At 38.8% G+C, this 12,211-nt stretch overlaps 1 protein-coding gene across 4 annotated transcripts in view; it reads right to left on the reverse strand.

The window, feature by feature from the left end:
* LOC121396419 (CMP-N-acetylneuraminate-beta-galactosamide-alpha-2,3-sialyltransferase 4-like) overlaps positions 1–12,211 on the reverse strand; it is a 123,887-nt gene that overhangs the window by 58,247 nt on the left and 53,429 nt on the right. Inside the window, exon 1 of one of the 4 annotated variants that reach the window (XM_041571302.1) lies at positions 1,763–2,035. The exons of 1 other annotated variant lie outside the window; for it this stretch is intronic. The gene's annotated coding sequence lies outside the window, so the exon portion shown is untranslated. Of the gene's footprint in view, positions 1–1,218; positions 1,309–1,762; positions 2,036–12,211 lie in introns of those variants that run through there. 2 more of the 4 variants (XM_041571301.1, XM_041571299.1) reach the window with 2 other exon arrangements.

Here is a 12,211-nt window from a genome sequence, read left to right on the forward strand (position 1 = left end):
ATCTTTCTACTGCAAACTACCAAACCACAAAGCAATGCTAAACATAACGCTTTTTATGAAATTTCTGAAAATAGTCACAAAGCAAGCATTTTACCCCATTATATACCCCACATTTTGCAACGTACCAGCAAAAGTCATCCTAAATATGAACGCCAGGGCTGTACTGAACAGTTTGATGCCTGATATGAAAAGATTTACCAAACTAGGTGGCATACAGATACACCCAAATGAAAATAGTACAAATGAATTTTCACGTATGACACGCTGACTGCTACAATACAAGCACCTGGTATGTGCATTATGCACCATAAGACCCCCTAACAGTATGGAGACCCTATAAAACCATATATTTTCCAAAAGTACACATTCAGACGAATCCAAAGCAAGGTAATTGCATCTTTCTACTGCAAACTACCAAACCGCAAAGCAATGCTAAACATAACGCTTTTTATGAAATTTCTGAAAATAGTCACAAAGCAAGCATTTTACCCCATTATATACCCCACATTTTGCAACGTACCAGCAAAAGTCATCCTAAATATGAACGCCAGGGCTGTACTGAACAGTTTGAATCCTGATATGAAAAGATTTACCAAACTATTTTGCACACAGAGACCTCCAAATGGTTATATAGCAGACAAAATTTTCATGGTCAAAATGAAGTAACAAAGAACAAAGCGAAATGGTATAAAATCACTAAAATCCAACAAAACCGCAAAAATCAATGCTTTTTTTTTCCCGCCTACTGTAATCAGCAGTCAGAATCAATGGTTGAATAGGTTTTACAGACAGAAATAGGGAAACAACACCTTCGCAAAGCTGAAAATGTAATAAAATGGCTAAACATGCAATAAAATGGCTAAAAATGCACAAAAATCACCAAAATTGCAGTATAATCACCAAAATAACATACAAAAGGTATTGCGCAGTGCAATTAGCGAATACGCTATTCGGAAGGGCAATAAAACAGTTTTTTCAGGCAAAAAAAACAGACGATGCAATAAAAACAAAAAAACAAAGACACAACATAGTGTAAGTGTGTATGTGTGTGTACAACTGACCAATTGCATGTTGTGTGCGTGTGCAAGCGTGTGGGGGTGCTGTGAATGTGTGTGACCCCCCTGATCCCCCAAAAATGTATGTGATTGTGTGTAAGTCTGAATGTAAGTGTGTAATGGGAAAATAAGTGTGTGTTTGTGTGTGTGGATGGGCACTAACCTGGGTGTAGTAGGGTCCAGATCGTCCAGGAGAGCTGCAGGCAGAGATGGCACCGTCCTCTTCTGATGATCCGGTAAAAGGGGCGGAGCTTATCGGCCAGGAAGTGCAGGCAGCAGCATAGCACGTCCATTGCACGTGCTGCTGCCTTTGGGGCCCCTGGGCTATAGAGCCTCAGGGGCCACTCATTCCCTGCCTAGGCTTGTTGCCTGGGGGCTGGGGAATGAGCCTGAACAGAGCGAGCAGCTTTACAAGCCGCTCCTCTGTTCACAGAGTGCAGGCAGCAGCAGAGCACGTAGATTTCACGTGCCTGCTGCACGTACGTAGAATCTACGTTCTGTGGCATTTCAAGTGTCATTCCCACAGAACGTAGATTCTACGTGGGGTGGCACTTAAAGGGTTAAACAATAATCAATATCTACAGTATGTAAACAAGGAGAAAAAGGTTACAACAACGATTTCAAACAATATGCTCTAAACCCTCTTACTATAACCACATACACATAAGTAATAACTGTCAATGATAAAGAGACACTGAGATAGTTACCAGTCCTTGGACAGCATGTCAGTCTCTGGGCCTGCAGAGTTCCTGTTCAGAGGTGGAACCCTGTACACAGAGGTCTGCTCCCCAAAACAGAACTCCAGACTGTACTTTGGACACATCTTTTACACGGTTTTTAGAGCCTCACCCCCACAAGACAACTGGCTAAACAGAAGCTCAGATGGACTCTTGTTTCTTGTTAGATGACATAACTTTCCTGCACCATATGTAAAGGAAGGCTTTTGAGATCCTGTAATCGCTTGATCTCACAACATGTTTTTACGACAGGCTCTTTGCATACTATAACAAGAACTTGTATTTAGCCTTCATTTACACATTATGACAAAACTGTTAAGTCACATATCACCACCTCAGGGCCAACTGTTTATCTTGAATACCCTGACACCTCAGGCTCTTCCCTGGGTCTGTCTTTGTCTATGATTATTCTTTTGATCCGAGAGACTGCAGTGTTATCATGTTTTGGCAACTCCCTGTCCCAGCATGTGTCCTTTTACCTGTCTCTTTGGCATTAACATTTGACATTATATTCACACATAAATATTATATACATATAATCTTCCTGGTGAGGCTTATTTCTTACATCTACAATTCAGGAATCCTTGGGCAATTACTTTAGTGAGAATGAGCACTCAGTTTCCTCAAGAGTACTATTATGGGAAGCACATAAACCAGTTATCAGGGGTAAATTTATTCAGATTGGCTCTAGGCGAAAGAAAGATAGAGAATCTAAACTGAAAATTTTCAGTTTATTTAGATAAATTGATCTCCCAGCAGACGGAATCCCCCTATTGGACTACTCTATGCAAATTAAACAGCTTCAGAAAGATTTAGATTTACTAATGACTACTAATGCTGAGAAAAAATTAAGATGGGCTAAAAATAAAATGTATTGTTGTATTGACAAACCAGGCAGGATGCTAGCACGCAAGTTAAATGAGCGTAATACCCCCTCAGATTCATAGGATCAGGTCCTCTCAAGGTCCCTTGACGGGAAATCCTAGTATGCTTGCCACTGAATTTGCTAATTTTTATCAAAAATTGTATTCTAAACCTGGGAATATATCTAAAAAGAAATATGATTTTTTTGGGGGGGGGGATTTACAATTCCATCTTTGACTCCCGATCAAGTCCAGTTAGTGGAAGAAAATATCACATTGGAGGAAGTTCAACTGGCTATAAAACAACTAGATACTTGTAAGGCTCCGGGACTTGATGGCCTCCCCAATATTTACTATAAAAAATTCCTTAATGAGTTAGGCCCCTATTTAACTAAAATGTTAAATGAGCTTAAAGTAGGAGGGGAATTACAAAGGGAAACTATGAAAGCTTAAATTTCTGCTATACCTAAGCCTGATACTGATCTGTCTGATTGCAAAAACTACAGGCCTATCTCGGTTTTAAACACTGACGTTAAACTCTTGGGGAAAATCCTGGCCCTTAGAATCAACTCTTTTCTCCATAAGGACCAAGTGGGCTTCGTCCCTGGTCGTCAGGCTGCTGATGCAATTAGGCGCCTAATATTGCTAGCCCACCACGCCAAATTATCTGGACTTAAAACAATGCTGCTAAAATTGGATATCCGAAAAGCTTTTGACTCCCTCCATTGGGACTATTTGTATTACACACTAGAGAGATGTGGTTAAATATCAATCTGTCCCCTGGGGCGGTTAAATTATTGCAACTTAACTTCGAATTTACTTGGCATCCACACTTTATTTCAATTTCTAGGAGTTAAATTGACCAATACATATGATACAATGTACAAATATAATTACCCCCCATTATTTAAAACTCTGTTCACTCTACTTAACAAATGGAACCATCACCATATTTCGTGGATAGGCAGAATCTTTTCAATTAAGATGACAATTCTACCAAAAATTTTGTACTTTTTCTGGATGCTACCTGTGCAAATCTCTCTAGATGATTTATCCCGTTTTAACACTAAAGTTCTCCAATTTGTTTGGGCTAAGAAGCTGTCCTTAGTTCGCCAGTTGATACTAACGTGCCCTAGAAGTAGAGGGGGACTTTGCCTTCCTAACTGGTTATTTTATTACAAAGCGGCCCAAATATCCCAGATTCTAGCACTTCATTCTAAAACAGATGCCCCCTTTGGGTTTCTTTAGAAGAGGCTTATTCAGTATCATATTCCTCAGCTGCCTTGATTTGGTGCCCTCCTAAATTATGACCACCTAATGGGAGTGTCTGCTTACATCATACGTTAAAATTGTGGGACTCTGTTAACAAAAAATATAAGTTACAACCACCTCATTCACCTGCCATGCCGTTAGTGGGTAACCCTCTATTTAACCCTGGATTGCAGACTATGGTCTTTGCATGGTGGTCTCTAGCAAATATACAGCATTTGGGACAACTGTATACATTAACAAAGCCTTATACTCCCCAAGAGCTTATAAATAAGTACTCGGTTCCGCTAGCAGAACATTTTCATTTGAGACAATTATTACACTTCGCTCAATCACAGTGGGACCAGAGCCAGTTAGCAAGAAAGTCACCCACCTTTTTTGAACAATGGTGTCTGAAAAATCCCCAAACTAAGAAAGTGATCTCAACGTTGTATACCAATTTCTACGATGATGTTGAACCTTCCCACTTGGCATACACTGACTCATGGCAGAAAGACCTAAAGTGTCAACTAGATAGTGAAGAATGGCAATCAATATGGTTCAACACTATGAAATCTTCCAAAAATGTCTCTTTATTAGAGGTTAATTATAAAGTTTTACTTAGATGGTATTTGGTCCCAGCTCGTATTGCCAAATTTGCCCCTGCAGTGGACCCTACTTGCTTCAGAGGTTGTGGGCAGGTGGGTTCCATGTTCCACATTTGGTGGGAGTGTCCATGCCCTCAAAGGTTTTGGATTCGAATTTACACCATGTTGCATTCTATATTCCAGGTGGTGATCCCAAAACGTCCCGTAGCTGCTCTATTAGGTAAACAACCTGAGGTACTTTCAAAGATTCAATCCCAATTGTTTACTGCAATTATGACTGCTGCTAAGAAAACTATAGCGGGTGCTTGGAAAACTACAATTATCTATTGAAATAACTAAACAAAAAATAGACTGGATAATGTCACGAGAAATTGACTAGTATTCTTTTAGACTCAAATAGTAAATTTTTGATAACATGGGCACCATGGCTGGAATATAGATATGGGACCGATGGTCATATGGAATTACTTAGCATTTAAGTATTTTGGATATGGGATCTTTCTCAATCAAGTACGTGATCTAATAGGGCTACAGTCAGGGTTGTCTTTTTATTTTTGGATTATAAGGTTTAATCAGCTTTAACATAAGGTATACAATACGCAGGATTAGTCATCGCTTGGGATAAGCAAGATAACAGTAAGGAATGTCTATAATTTATGCTTTACCCATATTTGATTATACTTGCTAAATATACATGATCACTTGAACTTGAACCTGTTCTAGCCTATGTAACTTTCACATCATTGTATTGTTCCCTTTGATTGCAAATGGCTACCTGTGTATTTGTTTTTTCCTGATTGTAAAATACAAATACGAATATTGAAATAGAAAAGATACATGTGTATTTGTACACTTAACAAGTGTTAAATTACTAAACAGACTAACAAAATTACTAACTTTACAATTAAAACAATGTTTTATCTCTTCAAAAATCAAATTTACTTTTGAAAAAAATCAGTTTTTACACCTAAAGAAAAAAAAGGTATTTTTTTTGCGCTGCTTTGAGATAAAAGTGTTTTGCAAAACAAACATCAAAGACAGGATTTTGTCTTTCTTTACACTGAACTCCTTAAAAACAACATTTTAGAGAATTTGACATTTTTTCATATTTTTAGGAGTACAAGGGTAAGGGCAGCATACATTATAGAAAGCATCTCTTTATAGTAATTATTTGTGTTGTAAAATGGATACATAGACTCTGTCAGGGGCGCTTTGCCAATGAGGCAAGTTGAGGCTGTCACCTCAGACGGCAGTGGCCCACTAGGTACCAGGGGCAGCAAAAATACTGCTCCTGGTACTTTAAGAGCAGAATTTCCAGTTCTCAAACCGTAAATTCAGCTCTTCTAGCACAGAGAGCACAGTTAGGCTCTCTGCACTAGAATACTGGCCCTCGCTGAAGCCCTCCTGGACCCCCTCAGGTGCAAAAAGGTAAGCGCATGGGGGAGGGGGGGGGCAGCAGCAACTGCTGCTGCCTCAGGCAGCAGAGGGGCCAGGATCGCCCAAGGACTCTGTTACTGATAAAGGCATTGATTGGCATGAATAAATGTGCAAGCTTACCAAAGCAGCCATCCACTAAGAGAATGTCCAACAAATGTATTACGGTCACCTTCCATTAGAACATACACATCACAGATACCTGCATTTCCAGACGTAGAAAATGTTAACTGCTTTTACTTTCTCCTCCTACTGCATATTACAGAAGATCTGTGAGGTGATTGAGGGAGGGGGGAAGAAGCAGAAGAGATAATTTCACAATACTATAGTTATGAGAAATAAAGGAGTACCGTAATGAACAATAATGTCACAAACTAATGTAAAAGTAGAGTCACATTCATAATTTTAACTAATGAATCTGAAGTTATCTTATGTTTTCTTGTGCTTCTTGTCTCATATTTGAACTGAACTTGGTGTAAATTAAGAGAATGAACTTTTCATTAATGTTTTTATGAATGGTTACAATATGTTATTTGTACAGCACTGATACATTTTTTACATCATCACACATCAGCCCCTATCCCAGTGGAGCTGACAATCAAAGGTCCCCATCACATTCACTAGGGCCAACTTTATCAGTTAACCTGTCATTTAGGATGGAAACCAGAAGAAAATGCAGAGGAAAACTATGAAGGCATGGAGAGACTATACAAACTCCTTGTACTGATACCGTCGTTCTTTTTTCAAATTACTTACAAATCAAATTCATCTCACCTTGCCACATGGCAGCAGAACCCCTAATAATATTATGAAATGTAGTAGGTCCGAAACTCTACAGCAAAACCAACACAGAACAGGGTCATGTCTACCATATAGGCACTTGTAGTTCCATGCCTAGGGCGGCGATCTTAGGGGAGTGTAACACCATGAACTGTCATTTAAAAAAAAAGGTACTTTGCAGCTGCAGCCTGCCCTCCATAGGCTTCATAGTGAAAAAAAATGTTAAGAAAGTCTAGGATGGTTTCAACTGAAACACTGAGGGCTGATACGCTTGCATTAGGAAAGCCATGCACATTAAACATATCTTTTGGCCGATACTGCGCTTACCTTTTGGGCTTAACTTTGTATCAGAATTGTTTTACTGTGCTATTTGCCACCTGGAACTGAACAATATCCTTCTGCTGGGTAAAGACTGCAGCAAGTACTTAGAGCTAGTCAAAACAATCTAAAGCGTAATAGACAGAAGAGCAATTTTTGCCAGTCCTTTATAAAATACCTCGGATTGTATTTTACTGACATGGGTCTTCATCCAGATGAAAATAAAAAAACTGCAATAAAAGATAAGCCTGTTCCGCAATGTAAGCAAGAATGATTAACTTTGCAACCAAATGTATAACTCATTTGGCACATTTGAACAATGCATAAGAGACATAAGAAGGCATATACCGACTGGGAATGGAATGAATATCACAATGCGGAGTAAGATATTAAAAAAATCCTTAACAACAAATCTAGTACAGTGTAAGGAAAAGGAAACCCTTGCACTCGTATTTGGCTGTGAAAATGTTATAACTATTTATATTTGTGAGTTTCAAGTAGAGACTGATCAAAGTCACGTATTACTATTGAACAAAAAAGTGAAGTCCCAAATAGAATTCAGAGATTAGTACTATAGCTTAAGCAATAAAACTTTATTCTGTAATATAAGATAGGTAAGAACTTGGTGGTAGCAGACACACTATCACGTGTTTATCTGACTGGGAACATTTCAGAAAATACCTTCGCTGATAACATTTTTGCACATGCACATTTAGTTAAGACAACTTTCACAGTTAGCCATTTGATGACATATCAATGTTTCTTAAATTATCTGTATAACTGTGTTTTACCCAAATTTATTTGACATTACTATGTTACTATTTATGTTCTCACACATGTGGGAACCTGCACCATGGACTTCACTTTAATACTAAAAGTCCAGTTTCTAAGGTTTCACACTTTACCACCAGAAACATGTATGTACAATGAAATAGGGCAGTGCTGTTGTGCCAGATCTTGCTGCTTGTCACTGTGTATATTATACTTGGGAGGGATCCTAGTCTCAGGGCTTGCACTAGGGGTAGGCAGAAGTAGCAGGATTGGGTAAGCACTAGAAACATACCTGCATGTCTATCCCTAGGTCTGAGACATCTGTAAGTATATCAGTGAGCAGGGAGGATGTGGAGATAAAGATTAGGGTTGGTGAGGGGGATGGCTGCTGGTTGGTTTAATGATGGGTACATTTTGGGGGGGGGCCTTGGACACCCATACATACTGGTGCGGCACTGCCTAGTCTAGACCCTGCCATCACTGTATATTGGATATTATGAAATACACATTGATTTTGTTTTTATTTCTAACGATTTTATCTGGCCACTGAATACTTTCATGATGACTGGTGGTGAAAATGAAGAGTGGTGCAATCTCGCCATAGAAAGAAGACTGAAATCTGCCATGAAAATAAAAATGCTGTTAAAATGTATGCCTTTTATTCTCAGGATACTCCTCTTGGCACAGGTAATATGTAGAAAAAAGAGGAGGTGACGTAATTGTTATTGCACATGCGAATCAAGCAAATGAACCTTTAATTGTTCCACAGAAGAATTTATGTAAACTTTGTGCTGATCTGCATGGTGCCAAGGAACCTGTTTTGACAGTGCCAAAATGAGCACTATGTAGCTATAAATAGTTTTTCTCAGAATATTGATTGATGACTGAATAAGACTATTAGAAACATATCAATATTAATAATATGACTGGAAAAACGTGCCACTCGGCTGAGTGAATATGAACGATCATTAGGAGAATAAAACCTGCATGTTGACCGTAAATGCTCTAAGAAAAATCAATAAAATGCTTACAGAGGAGTTAACAAGTGAAATTAATTTCTGGAGTTTTACCTGTAGTCAGGGCACTTGGTGCACATGGATTTGCAAATTATATTCCAAAGACATTTTACCTTTCATAAAGTAACATAGTTAAACTGAGTTGAAATAAATCCAAAGTTCAACCCCTCTAAATCAATCTCAGTGCCATATATGAGCATGCTACCTATATACTGTATATAGGTTATATATAACCTATATATAAACTCACATATAACTATAAATACTAATAGCTATATATTAACTGTAGAGCATAAGACTACAATAGGCTTGGATATTACGCCATCGCCCACTAATAGAATCAGCCATCACCAGTGTCGGACTGGGAAACCAGGGGAACACCCAAAAACCTTTGCCTAGGGGCCCACCAATTAATCTTAGACCAGGGACCCACTCTTAGTACTATTATTCTTCCTCTCCTCACTCAACCTCTATTCTCCTAGTCTCTTTTCTTTACATACTATAATACTATAACCTGTTATTCCATCTATTTAGCCACTTTGTTCTCATAAAAATAGGGAATGGCCATTAAATAGGCCAAATGTCTAGCAGTATGAGGGCCCACTGACACCTTGGCCCACCGGGACTTTTCCTGGTGTCCCAGTGGGCTGATCCAACACTGGCCCTCACAACATCAACCGGCAGAGCATTTCACTCACTGTCCTCACCATGAAAAAACACCTACATTGCTTGAAATGAAAGGTTTGTTCCACCAGTCTAAAGGTTGGTGACCTCTTATGTAGAGATTCTGTTTATGATTCTGTCTATAATATCCTCCATTGTACTTGTAAACAGTAATTGTCCCCTTGCAAACAGCTTTTCTCCGGAGAAAACCCAACCGTGACAATATACCCTCATAATTTAAATCCTCCATCCCTTTTACCAGTTTAGTTGCTCATCTCTGCACTCTCCCACACATTAATATCCTTCTTAAGGACTAAACACTGCACTGAATACTCATGCAGGGGCCTTACAAGTGACCGATTCAGCAAAATCATCTTCCTTTCTCATCCCTTGAGTTAATGCCCTTTTTATGCAGGACAGTACTTTATTTGATTTAGTAGCCACGGGATGATACTGTCTGTTAAAAGTGCATAACTCAACTCAACTCATAAATCTTTCTACAAAATAACAGAGAAGGGAAATGGGAGACTGGGCTATTAGTGTTGGTGACAGGGTATCAAAAACAGTTTGACTCCTGAAAAATTTGTGTGGGTTGGCAGGTCTTTATAAATATACCTGCACCGTTTTCAAATGGGTTCAGGATTGCCTGTACACTGAATAATCCACCCTTGCCATATTGCTTTCATTGTCTGATCCAATTTTCATGATATTAAAGTAATTTTTAAAGATTTATTTTTCAGAGTTTCTGAATCTCTTTTCCAGACATTCCTTTCCCTCTCCAGTTAGCACCCCTTTCCTGTTTGCCCAGTTCAAGCTTTTATCTCCAGGCAAAAAACACCTGTCTCCATTGCTTAGTTCAAGTTTCCTCCCTCTTTAAGGGCAGGACTAGATGAAGTGATTGGAGCCGACATGTCGCAATGCGACTAAATGCATTCGACGTGTCGGATGTTCTAATGAAAACGGAAGTGAAGGAGAAATCGCAGGTAACAATTACATTTATCCAACTGTCGGATGAAAACGCATCGTTTAGTCGCATTGCGACGTGTCGGCTCCAATCGCTTCGTCTAGTCCTGCCCTAAAACTCACTTGGGGTGCCATAGGCACTAATACATTCAATTGAACCATAGAACCATTAGTACTGCTAATAATCCTGCTACATACCCAGTAGTATGCACAGGTGTGCCATGTGTTTTGCCATAAAATTGAGTGATACTTAGCACAATAATATTATTTAGGATTACTACTGAATCATTCTTCCAGAACATCACATATAAAAGGTCATTTACAATAGCAAGTGCAGTATGCAAGTACAATTTCAGACATGAGTTGTTTTTTGGGTTTTTTTCCAAACATTTCAGCATTTTTACCCAGAATGCAGTGCTTTTTCATTTCAGCATAATTTTGTGTTTAGACACATTTGTCTGAAAATTCAGTTGTACATATATGGCCACTATCCACTGAATGGATTTAGCTGTGGAGGAAGTCAGCAACCAGTGTCAGGCTCCATTAGCCAGCATAAGCATGGGGCACTTCCATTCCACTGAGTATAATGCCTGACTTACTACTGCTTAGCCAGTAAATGTCCCATTCGCCAAGGGAATACTCCCACTGACTAAAATTTTCTCACGTTATACTGTAATGAAGGATAACAAAGAAAGGAAAGGTGGTATTTTTTTAAGGGAAGAGGTATCAACTCCAAAACTGAAACAATAAGTAGCATCTGCAAACTAATTTTTTATTAGCATTATAGTCTTTGGGCCAACAGTGCAGATTTAACAATGTGGCATGTGCACAAAGTGATTGAAGTGTTGGACCAACAGTGCCAAGAAAGAAGAGATTTATGCATTTTATAAGGAATACAGAGCACAGTTCCTTTGACATTCACTGCAGGTATGATATTGTTCCCCACCCCCCAGTAAAATGGCATGTATGTGCAGGTATGCCAACATTAGGTTCTATTGCCACTGCTCTAACTGTACAGATAAGTATGTTTATGATGCTTCCCTAGTGGTTTCACCTCTTCAGAGCATCCTGTCCGCTTATATGCACCACACAAGACAGCATCCTTCATTCAGGTACAGCACATGAACACGGTTGACACCTGGCTGGTATTTTTTTTTTGAGTTTTTGAGTTATTTAGCTTTTTGTTCAGTAGCTCACCAGTGTGTAATTTCAGCCATCTTGTTGCTAGGGTCCAAATTACCCTAGCAGCCATGCTATGATTTGAATAAGAGACTGGACTATCACTAGGAGAAAGCCTGCATACAAAGATGAGTGTTTAAAAAATAGCAATAACAATACATTTGTAGCCTTACAGAGCATTTGTTTTTTGATGGAGTTAGTGACCCTCATTTGAAAGCTGGAAAGAGTCCGAAGAAGAAGCCAAATAATTAAAAAAACTATAAAAAAATAAATAACGAAGACCAATTGTAAAGTTGCTTAGATTGGGTCATTCTAAAAGTTAACTTGAAGGTGAACTACCCTTTAAGAAATAAGCAAAAATTATTTTCGGTATAAGTTCTATTTATTTTGCTCATGTTTATGAGTACACTTGCATATTCAGGGAGGACACATTTTTCAGTCTGTTACAATGTTTGATTCTTTAGAGTTCCCAATCTGTTGTTCACTGATCCAGTTTGCTTATTGCCTTTCTTTTCATGAAGGTGGGGCCTGGCAGGACAAAGACTCCAAACATTCAATGCATCTGAACAAGGGAGG

This window comes from Xenopus laevis, chromosome 7S, assembly GCF_017654675.1.
Source record: "Xenopus laevis strain J_2021 chromosome 7S, Xenopus_laevis_v10.1, whole genome shotgun sequence".
NCBI lineage: Eukaryota > Metazoa > Chordata > Amphibia > Anura > Pipidae > Xenopus > Xenopus laevis.